The sequence below is a fragment of the Strix uralensis genome, chromosome 5 (assembly GCF_047716275.1).
Source record: "Strix uralensis isolate ZFMK-TIS-50842 chromosome 5, bStrUra1, whole genome shotgun sequence".
Lineage (NCBI taxonomy): Eukaryota > Metazoa > Chordata > Aves > Strigiformes > Strigidae > Strix > Strix uralensis.
In genome coordinates this window covers 42,273,715-42,291,034 of record NC_133976.1, presented here as the reverse complement: position 1 = coordinate 42,291,034, position 17,320 = coordinate 42,273,715, and the positions used below count along the sequence as shown (strand labels likewise).

The following is a 17,320-nucleotide window of genomic DNA, read 5'->3' as shown; positions in this document are numbered from 1 at the left end:
GCTATTCAAAGAAGCAATTTGACATCAGTTGATTATGGCTGAGCTAGACTAAAGAGAACTTGATTGTTCTTAAAAGTGTTGATATTTTCCATGGTCAAGATCAGTTTTTATCTCAGCTTTTCTTGTGAAGGTGTAAGTCTATGATCTTTCTCCTTGAGAAAGTAGCCTGAGAATAATTAATGAACTGTCTCAGACAGAGTAGTGTGGCTGAAGCATTATTTTTCCTAACTGCTACCTGATTCCCTTTACAGCTCTCTAAGTGCCTCCTTTGGGATTAAAGAAAAATATATCTCCAAATCTCTTCTTTGGGAGGACACCCAACAGTTTATACTGCTGGAGGACTGGGACACCTCGTTGAGCACAGGGGTTATGGAAAAGGTTCCTGACCTGTGACTGTACATTTTTCACAAACCTTCTTACAGATTTGCTGAAAAGTGACCTTCAACTTTGTTAGTACAAGCTCTCTTTCTACACATGAAAGCAAGACAGGTATCTCCATGAATTTTGCAGATTACTGCTATATACATCAATTTATGCAGTATTTAAACTCATATCAAATGGGCCAAGAACTGTTTTTTGTCACTGAGGACTGTTACATCACAGCTACATCTCTGAAGTTACACTTGCCCCCTGAGATGTGACTATACCAGATCTGTGTAATGAGAAAAGTTCTTGGGCTACACTAACCTCCAAACCACCCCTGCTTTTTGCCTGGGCAAGTCCCAGTCAACACAATTCAGAACCATGTCTAGGATTACACTAATAGTTTGAAAAATTATGGAGCAGGGATCAGGCCTGATGCATTAGCCCTGTTTAGTTTATCAGTAGAGAAAAACTTATCACTAACCTGGAACTGATTCTTAAAGCTGAATTGTTGCAGAGGCTGGCTGAGAGTTGTACAAGCTGAAAAACAAACATTGCATTCCAGAAAATCTGCTTTTATTGCCTTGTTTTCAAAGAGGATCTCAGTTTCCCCGAATGTGTTGCTTATTCATTATTCATCATTAGATCACTCATCCAGGTAAATGATTGTCTATAAACTGATCAACATTCATTGGTCCACGTCTTTAGCTGTCCCCAACAGTCAGATACTAGCTGTCTCAGCCAGAGGCTTTGTATAAAATTCCTCTCATACTTAACATGCCCTGGAAAGTGATGTAACTGGAGTTCAAGTACAACAGCATTGAACCTCAGCAAAATTACATTTTTTTTCCCCCTCTAAAAATATATCTGCACTTCCAAATTCTTTATGTATAGCTACTGCTGTGACCCCTGTGGGCAGGACTTCACTGTGTCTGAAGGATTATAGCATATCTAAAGAATATCCAAGACTTTTAAGTCTCTCATTGTAAGTGTGGCTGCCATACATCTTTGATTGATTACCTGTTAAAATACAAAGCCAGACATCTACTCAAGTAGCACTTTTGGGGGGGATAGTATAAAGGTTGTATAAAGCAGCATGCCAAATCCCTGCTGTGGTAGCCTCTGTTACACCCAAAGAAACACCAGGGAATACAGCCATTTAGATGACACTAGTTAAGCATGCACTTTCTGAAGATATTGTGAAGTCACCTTTTGGGCTTTTCTCCAAGGATTCTTTGAAGGACAAGTCTTCAAAATACTGATTCTCCATCTTTCTCCTGCTTTTAGGACAGGAATCAAGATCTGGACCACAAACATACAGGCAATTAGAAATTCTTCAGAAAACTCCAGTGAACATGTATGCATTTAACAGTGTTTGATAAATGCAAGCTCTTTAAAAACTCTATTCAATAAATCCTGGCTGCAAATATCAGGTTATTTTTTTCATCCTCTGATCGGGTGTCCCTCTAGAATTTAGAAATACTACAGAAATATTTTACACGATTCATGTATCATACTGGGTTTGTGTAGGATTAATTCGTAGGAGGTGAAATTGCAGGCCTTCTCTGAGCTGGAGGTTATTTCAGACGAGAACTTATAGCACAGTGCCCAGATATGAGGGCTGCACAATTTTTATGTTTAATGAACACACTAGATTCCAAAATTGAGCTCAGCAGGAAGAAAGATTTTGCACTGATTTCAAAAGTCATTGGACCTCTGTGTATTAACTCACATAAATAACTATGCTCTTCCTGCAACATGGCACATCTCTGATGAGTGCATCACCCCTTATCTGGGCACAGCACTCTGGCACCATCATTTGGTAATGTAATGTAGTTCTGAGCTGTGTCAAGCAATTTTCTGGAGCTAATGAGTCTTAGGCCAGAACCTTATTGATGCAATGCCTTTCAGCATCTTATCTCCACAGATATTACTTCTATACACACGTCTTCTTTCTTATCCCAACAGTAACTGCAGGACTGGGAATCCCAGGAAGTACAAAGAGAGCCAAGCTGATAAAGAATAAATCGGGTAAGTCCAGATACAGTTTGGCTGTATGAAGTTTATTTGAGAGAACAAACTCTACTGATAAGCTTAGGTTTATTCTCTCAATACTTAGGCCTCACAACCCAAACATATAACTGTTCACCTAGTGCTGGGCCAGGTGGTCTTACCATATAGGACCAATATATGTCTCTGCTCTCTCAGATGCCTTTACACCACTTTACAGATGGAGTACAGCCAACTGCAAAGCCTACATGCTTATGAGCTAGCTGGTTATCAGTATCAATGTTAATTCCTGAGAAGCTCAGACACATTTATGTTTCTGTCACAGGATCACAGAATCATCTGGGTTGGAAAAGACCTTGAAGATCATCCAGTCCAACCATTAACTTAACACTGACCGTTCTCAACTACACCATATCCCTAAGCACTATGTCGACCTTACTCTTAAACACCTCCAGGGATGGGGACTCCACCACTGCCCTGGGCAGCCCATTCCAATGCCTAAAAACCAGTCAGCCAGGACTGCTGGTAAATGATGGAAAGCAGCTTGGCGAGCACCCCAGCCAACTCCTTCAGCACCCTCGGGTGTATCCCATCCCGTCCCATAGACTTGTGTATGTCTACATGAGGCAGCAAGCAGGTGAATCATTAGGCAGGCAGGTGGCTTTGGTGACTTGCAGTGTTATTTTAAAAGTTTATCCATGGATTGTCAGCATCAGTGAAGACCCTGAAAGAGTAACTGGCTTAGAAAGCATGAGGATCATCAGAAGCTCCAAATATTACATAAGTTAATTCTCAGCTTATTATAAAAAAGCTCTTCATTGCGCCTTTTTTATGTGGGTCAGAAAATAGAATATGAAGATATGCAAAATCTGTGACAACCTCTGGGAGATGCAGCCATACAGTGACCCTAATTATTATTAAGGCAAACTACACAATATAAAGCAATGGTGAAGAAGATGGGAGGGAATAGTACACATTATATAGCAACTCTGTCATCCAGACTTCTTAGAAGACAATAAAGGTGGTGGGCTGCCTCAGCTGCCTGAAGTTCTATCTCCTCAACACTGTCCCATGCAGATTTATTTGGACATTCATGGGCAGTTTGCCGAAGGGAACTTTGGGGAACCCTCCTAAGACACTGACCTCTAAGAGGTCCCTTCAGAATTGTTGGGTCCCCTCACTTCCATTTGCCACAGCAGTGATGGTAACCAGGGAACATCACAACTGTGAGAATTCAGTGACCATCTATTTTTTCTCAGACAGTCATCTTGCATTACTTCCATGCAAAAAAGGTAGAGTAATATGGTAGAAGATGATCTAAGCAGGTGGAAAAGAAGGCATAACTCACTGAAGTGAAGAACAAACTCACAGCAAAAGCATTTAGAAAATAAAATAGAAAATTTAAAGTAAAGGTTATCATCACAAGTCCACTCATCTGGCTTTGAAATCTGGTTGCTGAGCAACATGTTCATTCATAACAATCACTGAGCTTGATTAAACATAGTTTGTCTCTTTGCTGGAGGTGATACAAAGATTTCTCAGTCTGTAATCAAAAGACAGCCAAACTTTGAAAAATATACAATAAACCAGCAGGATTCACCAGAAATCCAATTTATTTCATACTCTCTGACAATAATTTCTATAACCAAGTTCTAGATGTTTGGTCAATCTTATTCCCTCACTTCATGCTTTGCAACTCAATTATGCTGCTATATAGGGAAATGATAATTATAGCACTTGAGAAGCACTTTGCATTTCCAAAGCTCTGTTCAAAAGCTAATTACTAAAAAGTGATATAGCTTGACCCCTCTGGCTCTATATCCTGACAGGGTTACTCAAGGGACAATTCTGAGAGGTTAGAAACCCTCACAGTCTGTCTTGAACTGTGCCACAGATTCCTGAATAAGTCTTGTGTGATAACTTAGGTGCAAATTTTGTTGATCTTAGTCATACTCAGTCTAAACAAATAACTTACAATTACTTCATGAGAATTTAGTTAGTCCAGCTGACTAACACTGTGCTCTGTGAATCGCCTTAATGAGGGATCCTCATGGTGAACAGAGTAAAAGAGCAATAATAAATAGACAGACTGAAAGAACAAAAAAATTGTCATTGGACATTAATATATATTTACTTCAAATGAGTAGTGAACAGAGTAAAAATATATTTTTCAAGACTTTTCAGCCTGAAAGTATTTCCTTAAAACCTTGAAGCATTCACAGAGCTACTTCCATAGTCATTAACTGTGGAAAACCATCTACATGGATATTATCTTCTTATAGCACAAAACCAGATGACACATAATAATTAAGGTACAGATAGAAAAGATTTAATGTTAGCTGCATGGTCTGGCCTCTTGGTTAATGTTTGCAAGCAACATACAATACAGTAAGAGATTTATCTGTTATTTGTATCTGAGTCAAATCAATGAGTAATATTCCTTTGTGCCCACAGTATCTATGCATATTCTAAAAAACACTTTGATGTTTAAACTATCACAGAATCACAGAGTCATTCAGGTTGGAAAAGACCCTTGGGATCATCGAGTCCAACCATCACCCATACTTTGCAAAGTTCTCCCCTACATCATATCCCCCAACATCACATCCAAACGACCCTTAAACACATCCAGGAATGGTGACTCCACCACCTCCCTGGGCAGCCTATTCCACTGTCTGACCACTCTTTCTGTGAAAAATTTTTTCCTAATGTCCCGTCTAAACCTCCCCTGTTGCAGCTTAAAGCCATTCCCTCTTGTTCTATCGTTAATTACCTGTGAGAAGAGACCAGCACCAACCTCTCTACAATGTCCTTTCAGGTAGTTGTAGAGAGCGATGAGGTCTCCCCTCAGCCTTCTCTTCCTCAAGCTAAACAGTCCCAGCTCCTTCAATCGCTCCTCATAGGATTTATTCTCCAGGCCCTTCACCAGCTTCGTTGCCCTCCTCTGTACTCGCTCCAGCACCTCGATATCTCTCTTGTATTGAGGTGCCCAAAACTGGACACAATACTCAAGGTGTGGCCTCACCAGTGCAGAGTACAGGGGCACTATCACCTCCCTACTTCTGCTGGTCACACTATTTCTAATACAAGCCAGGATGCCCTTGGCTTTCTTGGCCACCTGGGCACACTGCTGGCTCATGTTCAGCTGCTTGTCAATTAGAACCCCCAGATCCTTCTCTTCCAGACAGCTCTCCAGCCACACCTCCCCAAGCCTGTAGCGATGCATGGGGTTGTTGTGGCCCAAGTGCAGGACCTGGCACTGGGCCTCGTTGAAGCTCATCCTATTAACGTTTGCCCATCAATCCAATCTATCCAAGTCTCTCTGTAGATCCTCCCTATCCTCATGCAGATCGACACTCCCGCTTAACTTGGTGTCATCTACAAATTTACTGATGATACACTCTATGTCCTTATCAAGATCATCAATAAAGATGTTAAACAGAAATGGTCCCAAAACCAAGCCCTGAGGAACACCACTTGTGACCGACCACCAGCTGGATTTAGCTCCACTGACCACCACTCTCTGGGCCCGTCCGTCCAGCCAGTGCTTGATCCAGCAGACCGTTCGCTCATCCAGGCCATGAGCAGCCAGTTTTGTTATGAGAATTCTACAGGGAACTGTGTCAAACACTTTTCAAAAATCCAGGTAGACAATATTCACAGCCTTTCCCTCATCCAATAGTCAGGTCACCTTGTCATAGACGGAGATCAGGGTTGTCAGGCAGGACTTGTTTTCATAAACCCATGCTGACTAGGCCTGATCCCCTGGTTGTCCATTATATGACTTTTAATGGCACTCGAGATGACCTGCTCCATGACCTTCCCTGGCACCGAGGTCAGACTGACAGGTCTATAGTTTCCTGGATCTTTCTTTCTGCCTTTCTTGTAGATGGGTGTCACATTTGCCACCCTACAGTCCAATACGACCTCCCCAGTTAGCCATGACTTCAGGTAAATCATGGACAGCGGCTTAGCGAGCACATCTGCCAACTCTTTCAGTACCCTTGTGTGTAACCCATCTAGTCCCATAGACTCGTGTGCATCCAAGTGGTGTAGCAGCTCTCTGACCACTTCCTCTTTAATTGTGCTGACCTCATTCTGCTTCCCCTCCCCATCTCCCAGCTCATGAGGCTGGGTGTCCAGGGAACAGCCAGTTCCACTGCTAAAGACTGAGGCAAAGTAGGCGTTGAGCACCTCAGCCTAACTCTTTTATCAGCAAAACTCTTTTCTCTTTCCATATGTTAAGTGCATTAGAGTATTTCTAATGTTGTTTGAGGAAAGTCTACAAAATTGTGTGACTCCTTGTACTCACATTAAAGATTGGGAAAGGCGTCTTTCTAAGAGAAATAACGCATTGTCAGTTATTCTTGTGAAAATAACAAAACCTTCTTGTAGGTGGGATATAAAGGTAAAATATCTAACAACACTGGCCAATCTATCATGTGTGATAATACTTTTAATAAATTAAATATATGGGGTTTTAATTTTGAGAAGTTTAAAAGTACATTTGATCAGCCTGATGTTTTTTATTTATGCTAAATTACTCTTCAGTGCAAGACCCGTTGTTGCATTTTCAGTTATCCTTCTGGAAACTGTGAAAAATGTGGAAGGTATCAGTGTAACTGTCATACTTCTCTTTATGATTATTATTCTGCTGTTTTTTATGAAAGAATACTAGGTTAACTCAGAACTGGATGATTTTATATTTCTGGAAGAAGTCAGAAGATGGCTTTAGGTAGCAACCACTATCAAAATGTACAGGGATAATATAGCTTTCAGACCTTGCATATTGTACCTCTGAATGTACCTTCACACTCATAGAAAAGGGTATGAAGAAAAGATCAGAAAAGATAGTATTGGAAAAACTCAGCTCCTACAAATATTGGAAAGAGACTATCTTCAGAGAAAAGCAGACTACTTTGCCATTTCTATTTCTATTGCTCTTGCAATATCTAGAATGAATCAGACTGATCTGGAAAGTAATTTTAAGATGTGTTAAGTCTTTTAGTCGTTTTACCCTTTTTCTGTACAATTCCTATGTTCTTAGAGGAAAACAAATTCTTATTTAAGAACAATTTATTATGTACTACTGCAAGGACCTAGCAAGAAAATCTCCCTTCTGAAGTGAGATTTTTGACTGTCACTAAAACAGATAGGGCTTTCTGAAAAAACATGACCAACAAAGAAATTCATAGTGCTATGAAGACCCAGACTTTGGATGGTGTGAAGAAAACTGTGGGTATTCACCCTAAATTAATTGAAGGAAGAACTGAATTATATTTGACAAGACAAGTCTAAGCTGGTCACAGAAGTCATAGAAGGGATTGTTAGACCCTGCTTTGTATAAGCACAAAAACATTGTGGCAGGACAGTGAAGAATTATGCCCTCCCTCTGGAGATAAGTGGAAGAAAGACTTTGAATCATGAAACATAAAATGTAAAATACTCAAAGGACCAAATGAGCCTAGTAGCAGCTTGCACTACACCAGTGAAGCTAACGTTACCACTCAGTTGGTACTCTGGAGTTGAAAGTCCAGTAGCCCTCCTTTTGCTGCCATTGGTACATTCATATTGTAGCAATTTCCACTTTGCTGATGCCCCATTATTAGAACTGTAGAATCGTAGAACAGCCCAGGTTGGAACGGACCTTGAAAGATCATCTGGTCCTACCTTCCATAGGAAAGGGAACATAAATGATATTATCTGTCAGCCACACAATCACATCTTGAAACCTCCAGTGATGGGGACTCTACACTCTTCCAGTGATTGATAGTTCTCACTGTAAATGAATTATTTCTTATTTCAAGATGAAACCTCTATCCCATGCAACTTGTACCCATTGATCCTTGTCTTCCCCATGTCAAGATCCTTGTCTTCTCTCTCTTCACTCCTTGTGAAGAGAAAGCCTCCATCCTTCTTGTAGCCCCCCTTTAAGTATTGGAATACTATGATGAGGTGCTCCTGAGCCTTCTCTTCTCCAGAGAGAAAAGACCCAACTTCTTCAAGCTTTCCCAATAGGGCAGGTTCTCCAGCCCTTTGATCATCTTCTTGGTCATTCTTTGCACCCTTTTCAGTCTGTCATCATCTTTCTTGAATTGTGAGGACCAGAACTGGATGCAATACTCCAGGTGCAGCCTGACAAGCACTGATTAGAGTGGTGTGATTACATCTCTATCTCAGCTAATAATGCCCCTGTGGATGCAGCCCAGGATCCAATGTGCCTTTTCTGCTGCAGCAGCACACTGCTGACTCATAGTCAGCTTGATGTCCACCATGACCCCCAGGTCCCTTTCAGCAAGGCTGCTCCCTGCACAGATCCTAGCCTGTACTGAGCTATTTGGTTATTTCATCACAGGTGCAGGACTTTGTACTTCTCTTTCTTTGTTAATCTTCACACTGTTCTTTCTAGCCCACTCTTCCAGCCTGTCTAGGTCTTTCTGTAGGATGGCTCTCCTTTCTAATGTGTCCACCTCATCACCCAGTTTGGTGTCATCATCAAATTTACTGATGCTGCTTTCAATCCCATCATCCAGATCATTTATGAAGATGTTGAACACTGATTACCATGACCTGTTAGCCAGTTTCCTACCTGTGTTGCAGACCACCCATCCAGTCTGTATCTTGCCAGTTTGCAAGAAGTTTTATACTCCTAAGAGAAGTGTTACGGTTCTATAAATCTCAGCTTTCTCACTTACTGGATATTAGGCAGCATATACTGTCAAGGCTAATGGTTGCACTCATAATTAAAGTGAACTTGAAAAACTAATTGCTATTTGAAGCCATCATTGAGATTTGCCCCTATAGTTTTCAAAGTGAGGTGGTGTTTTGTTTTCTGTTCCCTGTAGAATTTTTTCAAATGCAGGAAAGGCACACACATATCTTAGTTTGCCATATGCTTTAATGTTCACTAAAATTAGTTTGGAACAAAAACTGGCTAGAAAACACAATTTCTAGTCTGTCTGCAGAGTAATATCCCTGCTTGTAATGAACGAAATCTAATCTTTCCAATCAGTTTACACTCTGTTGCTCAGTATGACACATATGGTAAGCTGATGTAGTCTTAAATAAATACCAGTAGTAATAATAAGGGGAAAAGATCCATAGGAGAAGAGACACATTATAGCATGGTTCTGCCTTACTGTTAATTTGAAATGCTGATTCAGCATTAGGCACTAATGTAAATAAACCTTGTGACTAGACAGTCAGACAAGGCAGATTTGGGCATAATGGCAACTGAATATTACAGACATGAAGTGCAAACCAAGTTCACATCCAGAGCCAAAGTGAATATAAACTCATAGCAAAGTCTCTTAAGCAGTAATGTTAACTAATGCCTTAGAAGTTGTGCTTGTATAGATTTCTTCAGCTCCTGGGTGGGTGAAGCATGATCAGTTTGGAATCTTCATTTTTTCCATACTGCACTGCAGTTCAGACAAAATTAAACACATACTATACAGGGGTAGGTACTGTTGTGTGATGTCTTTAGCACAACTTGGATTCTAGTTACATGTGTCCTTACAAAACTTGTTATTTTCTTATTCTTAGATGTTCAATAAATTACATGTTAGACCACTTTAGAAATACAAGGTTATATTTGATGATACACTGTTAAAAAGACATTTTCGCATAAGAAGTGAATTTATAAAGACGTTTTGATGGCACAGCTCTGTGTCAAACACTTGGACAGTGGTTTCCAAATTTGTACTTGAGAAAAAAATTGTTGGAGCCTTGTTTTCAGATCATTGGTAAACTTAAAATGTATATTAATATAGGCATGAGTTAGAGTATTACCTTAGAGTGGTTTTCCCTACACAAGAAGTTAAAGGTATAATTAATAATGATCCAGAAAACTTGGACATAGTTCAAAGCAGTTAAACATCCATTGTCTGACATATTAACCATAAAAACTTCCAAAAGAAAAACCATTAGGAAAAATTCACAACTAGAAAATTCATTGCTCTGGTCTTCTGTGAGTAGCAATATGTGATATCATCCAGGTTTTATATTTGATTTCTAAATTTCATTGTATGTCCTACATATATAGATGTCCAATGAGATTTCTAAAGGTAGATAAAAAGTACAGTGATGTTCAAATTCTTGGGAATTCTTGGACATAGGAGATGTTCTCCAGACTTAAATTCTTAATTCCACCCCCCCAATACAGTCTTGATATGATAGCTGTAAAATGCAGCTTAACTTCTCACAAACATTATTTTGTGCTCAGATTAAGCAGTTAAAATATAAAAGGAAATAGCCACAAGACACCAGATGAAAAATGTATGGGACCTTAAGTATATTAAGTACATCTAACAATTAATTCAAAATAAAACTTTTTTTTTTTTTTTCCTGTCAACCTAGAATTTTAAATACAAGATCCATTGGATCCAGATTAGGTTCTGCAACAAGAAATAATTATATGATGATAAGTTCTGAAGAACACTTTTGGATAACCACAAGTACATGTGGGTTACTACTGAACTACATATTAACTTCAATAACCATCTTAATTTAAGCATGTTATTCAAATTTATTGACCCTGTTGCAAATTTTAATGTATTGCAAAATTGTGCACTGGCAAAGCATAATTGCACATGGAAGTTGTCCTGAGAGAAACTTGGGAGATCTTTTGTAGGTTAATGAAGCTGAAAATTTTTACCACAAGAAAGGGCTATATCTCTTCTTTTTTTTTTTGAGCAAACAAGGCTGTTACTTAGCAAAGTTGTTTAGCAGTGAAATAGCTAGTGTAATTTACACTATTGTTCTGATTTCCTGGGAATATACTATTGAGTGAAAATGCAGCTGTTCAAACTGCTGCAGAACAACTATTTCAAGCTAACTCTAGACCTTGAAAAGCTATTCTTTAGAAGTTTCTGCTTGTCAATCAATACTGGTCATTTAGATAGGAAAAAAAAAAAAAAAAAAAAAGGAAGTTTCTTTCTGGAGTCAGTTATAACCCAGAAAAGGAAGTGTTGTATATCCTGCCAGTTGTCTACTTTTTTTCTATTTTGACCTTTGATTAGACTTCAAATTGACACAAGTCCATGTGTCCACAAGACATAAGAAAGTGAAGAATTTCTTTCTATATAAACAGGCAAAGAATTAAACAGTGACTAAGACACCTAGAGAAGTATTTTGAAAGCTTTCATTAATAAAATTTGCAGTATTTTTCCTAACTGCTTCTAACTAGTATTTAATCAGTGTAAAAAAACCCCTCAGAGTTCTAGAAAATTATCTAATACTCTGCTTTGTGATTTTGTCACTCTTTTCATGAAAGATCTGAAAGGTATGTTCTGAAATTCTTTTGAAAAGGAACTAAATTGGCAGTTGCTTTTCAAAGGTTCCTTACAGTCAGGCTGTAAAGTTAATATTGTGAGTCCCTATTTGCATGTAGAGAAAGAAAAGAAAAAAGAAAAGAAAAAAGAAAAGAAAAAAGAAAAAAAAGAAAAGAAAAAAAAGAAAAGAAAAGAAAAGAAAAGAAAAGAAAAGAAAAGAAAAGAAAAGAAAAGAAAAGAAAAGAAAAGAAAAGAAAAGAAAAGAAAAGAAAAGAAAAGAAAAGAAAAGAAAAGAAAAGAAAAGAAAAGAAAAGAAAAAGAAAAGAAAAGAAAAGAAAAGAAAAGAAAAGAAAAGAAAAGAAAAGAAAAGAAAAGAAAAGAAAAGAAAAGAAAAGAAAAGAAAAGAAAAGAAAAGAAAAGAAAAGAAAAGAAAAGAAAAGAAAAGAAAAGAAAAGAAAAGAAAGGAAAATTGAATTATGAGTAAGATAGGTGAACTGTTACAGGGAGAATTCTTATCTGATGGTATCATAACCACAGAAAAGTGGTTTGATCAGATTTAGACATATTAAGAAAATCAGATCATTTGAAAAAAATTAGATTCCCTACATATTGCCATATATGTGATGATACCTCAACCTCTTTCTTGGTCCAACAGATGGTGTTAACGTAGTCACCTCTTATTTCACTAAGATATTATTATGAGACTTCATGTCAGTGATGGAGAATATTTTCCTTGCTATCCTATATTCAAAAGGTCAGTTTTCCTGTTTCTGTTCTGCTCTTGAAATTTAGGTGTAATTCAAAAGAAGAGTAATCAGTGTTAACATGTGATATGAGTGTGGTAATTCTTATCTTTACTGCCAGAAATGGAAAGCCAATCAATTTTGGAAGTTATGTTTGACACATGCCTATGTACTTTAATCATCGAACTGTACAGCATAGCAGTCAAAAACAGAAATATTTGTCTAGACAAGTGGGATTACTTTTAAGTGAGAATAATTTGCATTATTCTGTTGTATGAATTGTCAGGTATAAACTACTCCTAAAAAAAGAGAGTGGAAAAATTTCTCTCTACTGTTTCAGACACTTATTTTAGAATGGAGAGGATCTCCATCTTAAGGAAAATTCCTTTGCCTTGAATATTGAGTAGAAAGGGACCAGCTGTGAATAGACAGGTAATTTTTAGGTGTCTAGCATCAGATGGGATAAATTCTACCCAATAATTATTCACTTCCCACAGTGAAATTTATTCCATATTAAGCATTAAACACTGCAAGTAGTATCCCAAACTCATTTATGTTGTTTCCAGGCTCTATGCTCAATTAAATGAATGACAGTATATTTATTGCAAACCAACTAGAAGTCATTATGTTTTACATCTGGGGACAAATTCTGAAAATCCCATAATTGCTCTCTTCCAGCCCAAGATCCATCTGTTTCTGGATAGCCAGAGTCTTTCTAAGCCACCATCTGAGACACCATATGTCTAGATTTTCCATGACACTTTCTCTTTTCCAGTTGGAAGTTTTACTGTTCAGGATTTTGAACACTTCTATTATTTGTCCAGGAATTCTGGGCATATAGCTGCTCAGTAACAGCTAACTATTTCCTTCTGAAAAATCCTAGTTTGAAATATGGCATCCCTAATTAGAGGAAAACCATCTGTCGTTGCTGTAGTGCTTAGATTTGAGCATAGCTAGATATATTTATCTGGACAGCTGCAACTTTGCAATTGCTGCACTAATCAATAGTTTTTGGCTGCAATTTTTGCAGCAGCAGCAGTTACATTTACATTTTCTTTCCCAACTGCAGCTGCACCAACAAGACAATGAGAAGAGAGGAAGCAGAGCATCCGGAGGTGCTGATTCACAAGGGACTTTCTTTGGGATCTCTTCACTTGATGTTTTAGTGTGTGAGGCTCAAGGAAAAGGGACTGATCAATGGCTACAGAGTTCAAGATGACAATGGGAATAACAAACTGCACTGCTGTGCACAGCTCCTCTGACTTATGAAGCCAGCTCACTGCTGTGAGATTTCATTGTCCATTCACTAGAATGTGACCATTGCCATGCTGAACCTCCCCACTATAGCTTGACACTGGCACTTGCTGCCCAATTTGGCAGAGGCAGATCAGCTGTTGATGTTGTTACAGTGGAAATAAATAAACCTATTAAAAATGTTCTGTTGCTGCAAACTGTAAAAGTCTAAAACTCAGAAATCTAGTGGTGTTTTGGCACATGGGAATGGAGTTATCTAATTGCATTGGCAAAACTGCAGAGACCTACATTTCTAACATTTTTCAGTGCAAGGCTTGAATTTATATCTGGAAACTGTCTTGCTGGAAGAAAATCCTTACTAATGTACACTGGGAGAGTAAATGGCAATGGTATTTCTTTAGGAGTACTAATTTGTTTTCCTTTTTGCAGAAAGACTAATTTGCCACCACAGACAATGTAGATATTGATAATGAAACTTCTACTCCTATTCAGAAAAGGTTGTTAACTTGTCTTCCCTATGGTTTACAAAGTCTGTTAGTGGATTACAGGATAGAACACATGCCTAAATATTTGTAAGATGACAGTAAAATATCCACTTGTCCTCTGATCTTTTTATTTATTCCTGCTATATCTGAGAACCTGTCAAGTTATGGGACTTTCTCTTTAATCATTTCCTGGTTGTAGGCCAGCTGGTCATCCATTCCACCAAAAGGAGGGAGATGGGAGACGTGGGAGATCTTAGAGACTCAGAATCCTTTCTTTCCCTCATCTTGTCTTAAGTCCAGGTGGAGCAATCCCAGGCAACAGTCACTAATTCCTTGGGCCTTCGGGGAAGAAGGTGAGGTGTTGTCATCTTCTACTTGATGTCCTCCAGTCTTTCTACATTTATGACCATTTCATCCTTCTGTCTCATTGCAGCTGCTCCTTTTCTTTCCATTTGTCATCTGCCATAATCATTTGGATATTCCTTGTTTTTCTGTTGCTTGTTTCCCAAGAATGGGCTGATGACTGTTTTTAGGGGGAAAATCACCTAGGACACAGCTGTAAACAGGAACATAAAGGAAGTGTTGAAAGATACGCACATGTAATTGTCTATGCACAGCCCAACATACTCCCAGTGTCCAGCTTTCTTCAGTTCAGAGAACTTTCTGTGCTGAATGTGCATAAAAATATTTGGTAACTCTTTCACAGGTCAATGTCCAGTCTCCTCGTGAGCCAGTGTGAATATCTGGTACCCCAAAAACTAATTTTGTCAAGGAACTACACAGGTTTGATACTTATTTTTCTGTGTTCTGAATCTGGATACTTCTCACCTCATTTGATGGCCACTATTTCTTGTACTGCCATAAAGGTTGATCCCTATCCACACTCTTTATTCTACTCATGGTTTTGTAGATTCCTATAAGTGTCATCATTCTCATGTGATTCCATGCATTTCAAACTGGAAAAAAAAAAAAAAATCATGATAAATTATTCATGATTTATCACCACAGGAAAAATGCATGGGGCACAGGGGAGACCCAGGAAAAACATATGTATTTCATGTCTGTGCTACTTGGCCTCAGGATCAGAGAACAGTCTCTGGTCTTGTTTTTCTTTATTTCCTTGATTCATTAACCAGTCTTTAGGTGGTTATTGAGGGATCCTGAAGAAAGGAATATTTTGGCATCATTCTGTGTTTGGTTGTTAAAGTCAAGAAGTTCAGTCTTGTCATTTTAAGAACCAGGCAAGAAGGAGATACAAGTGTTCAAGTAAAGAGATTTCAGTCAATCACACTCTCTGCTGTCTGTAAATTGGGATTAGTCATCCTGGGGGCAGATGCAGTGAGGGAGGAAAGAAAGAAATGGAAGACAAGAAGTTGTGCTGATTGAATGTGCTTGCCATCTGGGACACATATTTTCACCACTTCTATCAGCTACTGGTGCATCTGCTTGTCCACTTGTATAGGAAAGCCTCACTCTACAGTTGCACCCCTTTTCTTGGTCATTTTTCTTCCTCTAATCTCTGAGAAATTGTGAGCGGTTCTCTCTTCTCTCTTGTCCTATGCTCCTCTTGGTTCTCAACGAAAATCTTTCCCTTGTGGAACAGTTTTGTTCATTCCCAGAAGCTTTCTGAAGTTCTCCAAATGTTCCTGACCTGCCTCTGTCTAAGACTTATGTCTGTTAAGAGAGAGAATAAACAGGCAGTTCTTACTACTGCTTCAGTTTCTATGAAGGAAAATCAGAACATTTTTGTAAGGTTGGGATGATATTTTCAGGGCATCTTTCTCTTGTCTTGGAGTAATGGAGTGTCCTCTTCTTCCCTTTCTGCTCTGTGCTGTGGGCAATGGGGAACTTCCTTAGCACACAGAGATTACAATAACTGGGGAGATGGTTGATCACTCTAAAGGATACATTCAATTGCTGCTGTGTTTTCCTCCATTTAAAATCCAAAAAACAGCATGAGCCTTGAAGACTTGAGCTAAACATTCATGTTAAGAATGCCTGTGACTTTACATGATGGGGGCTGAGGTGAAATGGAAGCTGCAGGCAGAGCTTTTTTACATCTATGCAACAATCTTATCAACAATGTAAACACATGGGTCCAAAGTAATTTATAGCCTGGTGAAGACAATAAATAATTTGGGCTAGATCCTCAGCTGCTGCAAAAGCTGATGGAGCTAGTCTAATTGCACCTTCTGAGTTATATGCTGCTGAGAAATACATATTCTTTTATGTTTAGAGCCAGAATCCATGTTGCTGAAGTATTATGGAGATGTACAAAAAGGGGAGACAATGCAATTTTGCACTAAATAGCAAAAGATATATCTTGTAGAAAACTAACTAAGAAACCAACATCAGGTTTCTCGCATAAATGGGTACACCATACTGTCTAGAGGTCTAGACACTGTGATATTCAGTTATCATTCTTCCTGGTCAGAATATGCCAGATCAAGTCTCCCACCATTCTCCAGAATCCAACAAAATATGAACCTGCACATCTACTTCTGTCCCATATAACACAAAACTGAAGGTAATCTGCTTTTCTTTTTTTTACATGTCAAAATACTTAATCTTTCTAGAGATTGTAGATCATATAATATATTTCTAAGACTTCACAGTGTGTTTTTAGATAGTTAGTCAATAAAAATACCTGACAATTATCAGTCATTACTTTCTCAGAGGCTCCTTTACCTTTAAATCACTGTAGCAATGCTCTTGTAAATTACGGTTTGTTTACTACTGTTTACTATTACTCTTTTATATGTGCTGTAGTTGTCACGCCATTACAATTACCTTCTATCTTTGCCATCTGGAAACAGGGAGAAGAGCTTATCTTCTTTGTACTGTTTGGAAAATAATTACCAAAGATATTCTGTACCATAACTGGAGGAGGATTTTTACTTCATAACTTGATTGCTGATTAATTTCATAAGAAAAATGTATTTAACAATGCATATTACAAGAACATATATATGCTATTATTATGATGCTGCTTTAAATTTCAAAAATTAGTTCTTCCATCTGGACAATCACATAATATTTCTAAAGCCTTAACAAAGCTCTACCAAACAATAAAATATTTTTATCACCCATATATGATTCACAGGGTCACAGCAACCTGAGGAAACAGAAAGTTGTTTGGCACAAGAGTTCCATCATGTCCTTTTTAACATGATAATAAAAAAAGGTAATTAGC

The 17,320-nt window shown here is 38.3% G+C and overlaps 1 long non-coding RNA gene across 1 annotated transcript in view; it reads left to right on the top strand.

Annotated features, from left to right (window-relative positions):
• LOC141943727 (uncharacterized) overlaps positions 1-17,320 on the top strand; it is a 47,662-nt gene that overhangs the window by 21,533 nt on the left and 8,809 nt on the right. Inside the window, exon 2 of the long non-coding RNA XR_012629040.1 lies at positions 2,332-2,394. This is a non-coding gene — a long non-coding RNA (uncharacterized LOC141943727). The remainder of the gene's footprint in view (positions 1-2,331; positions 2,395-17,320) is intronic.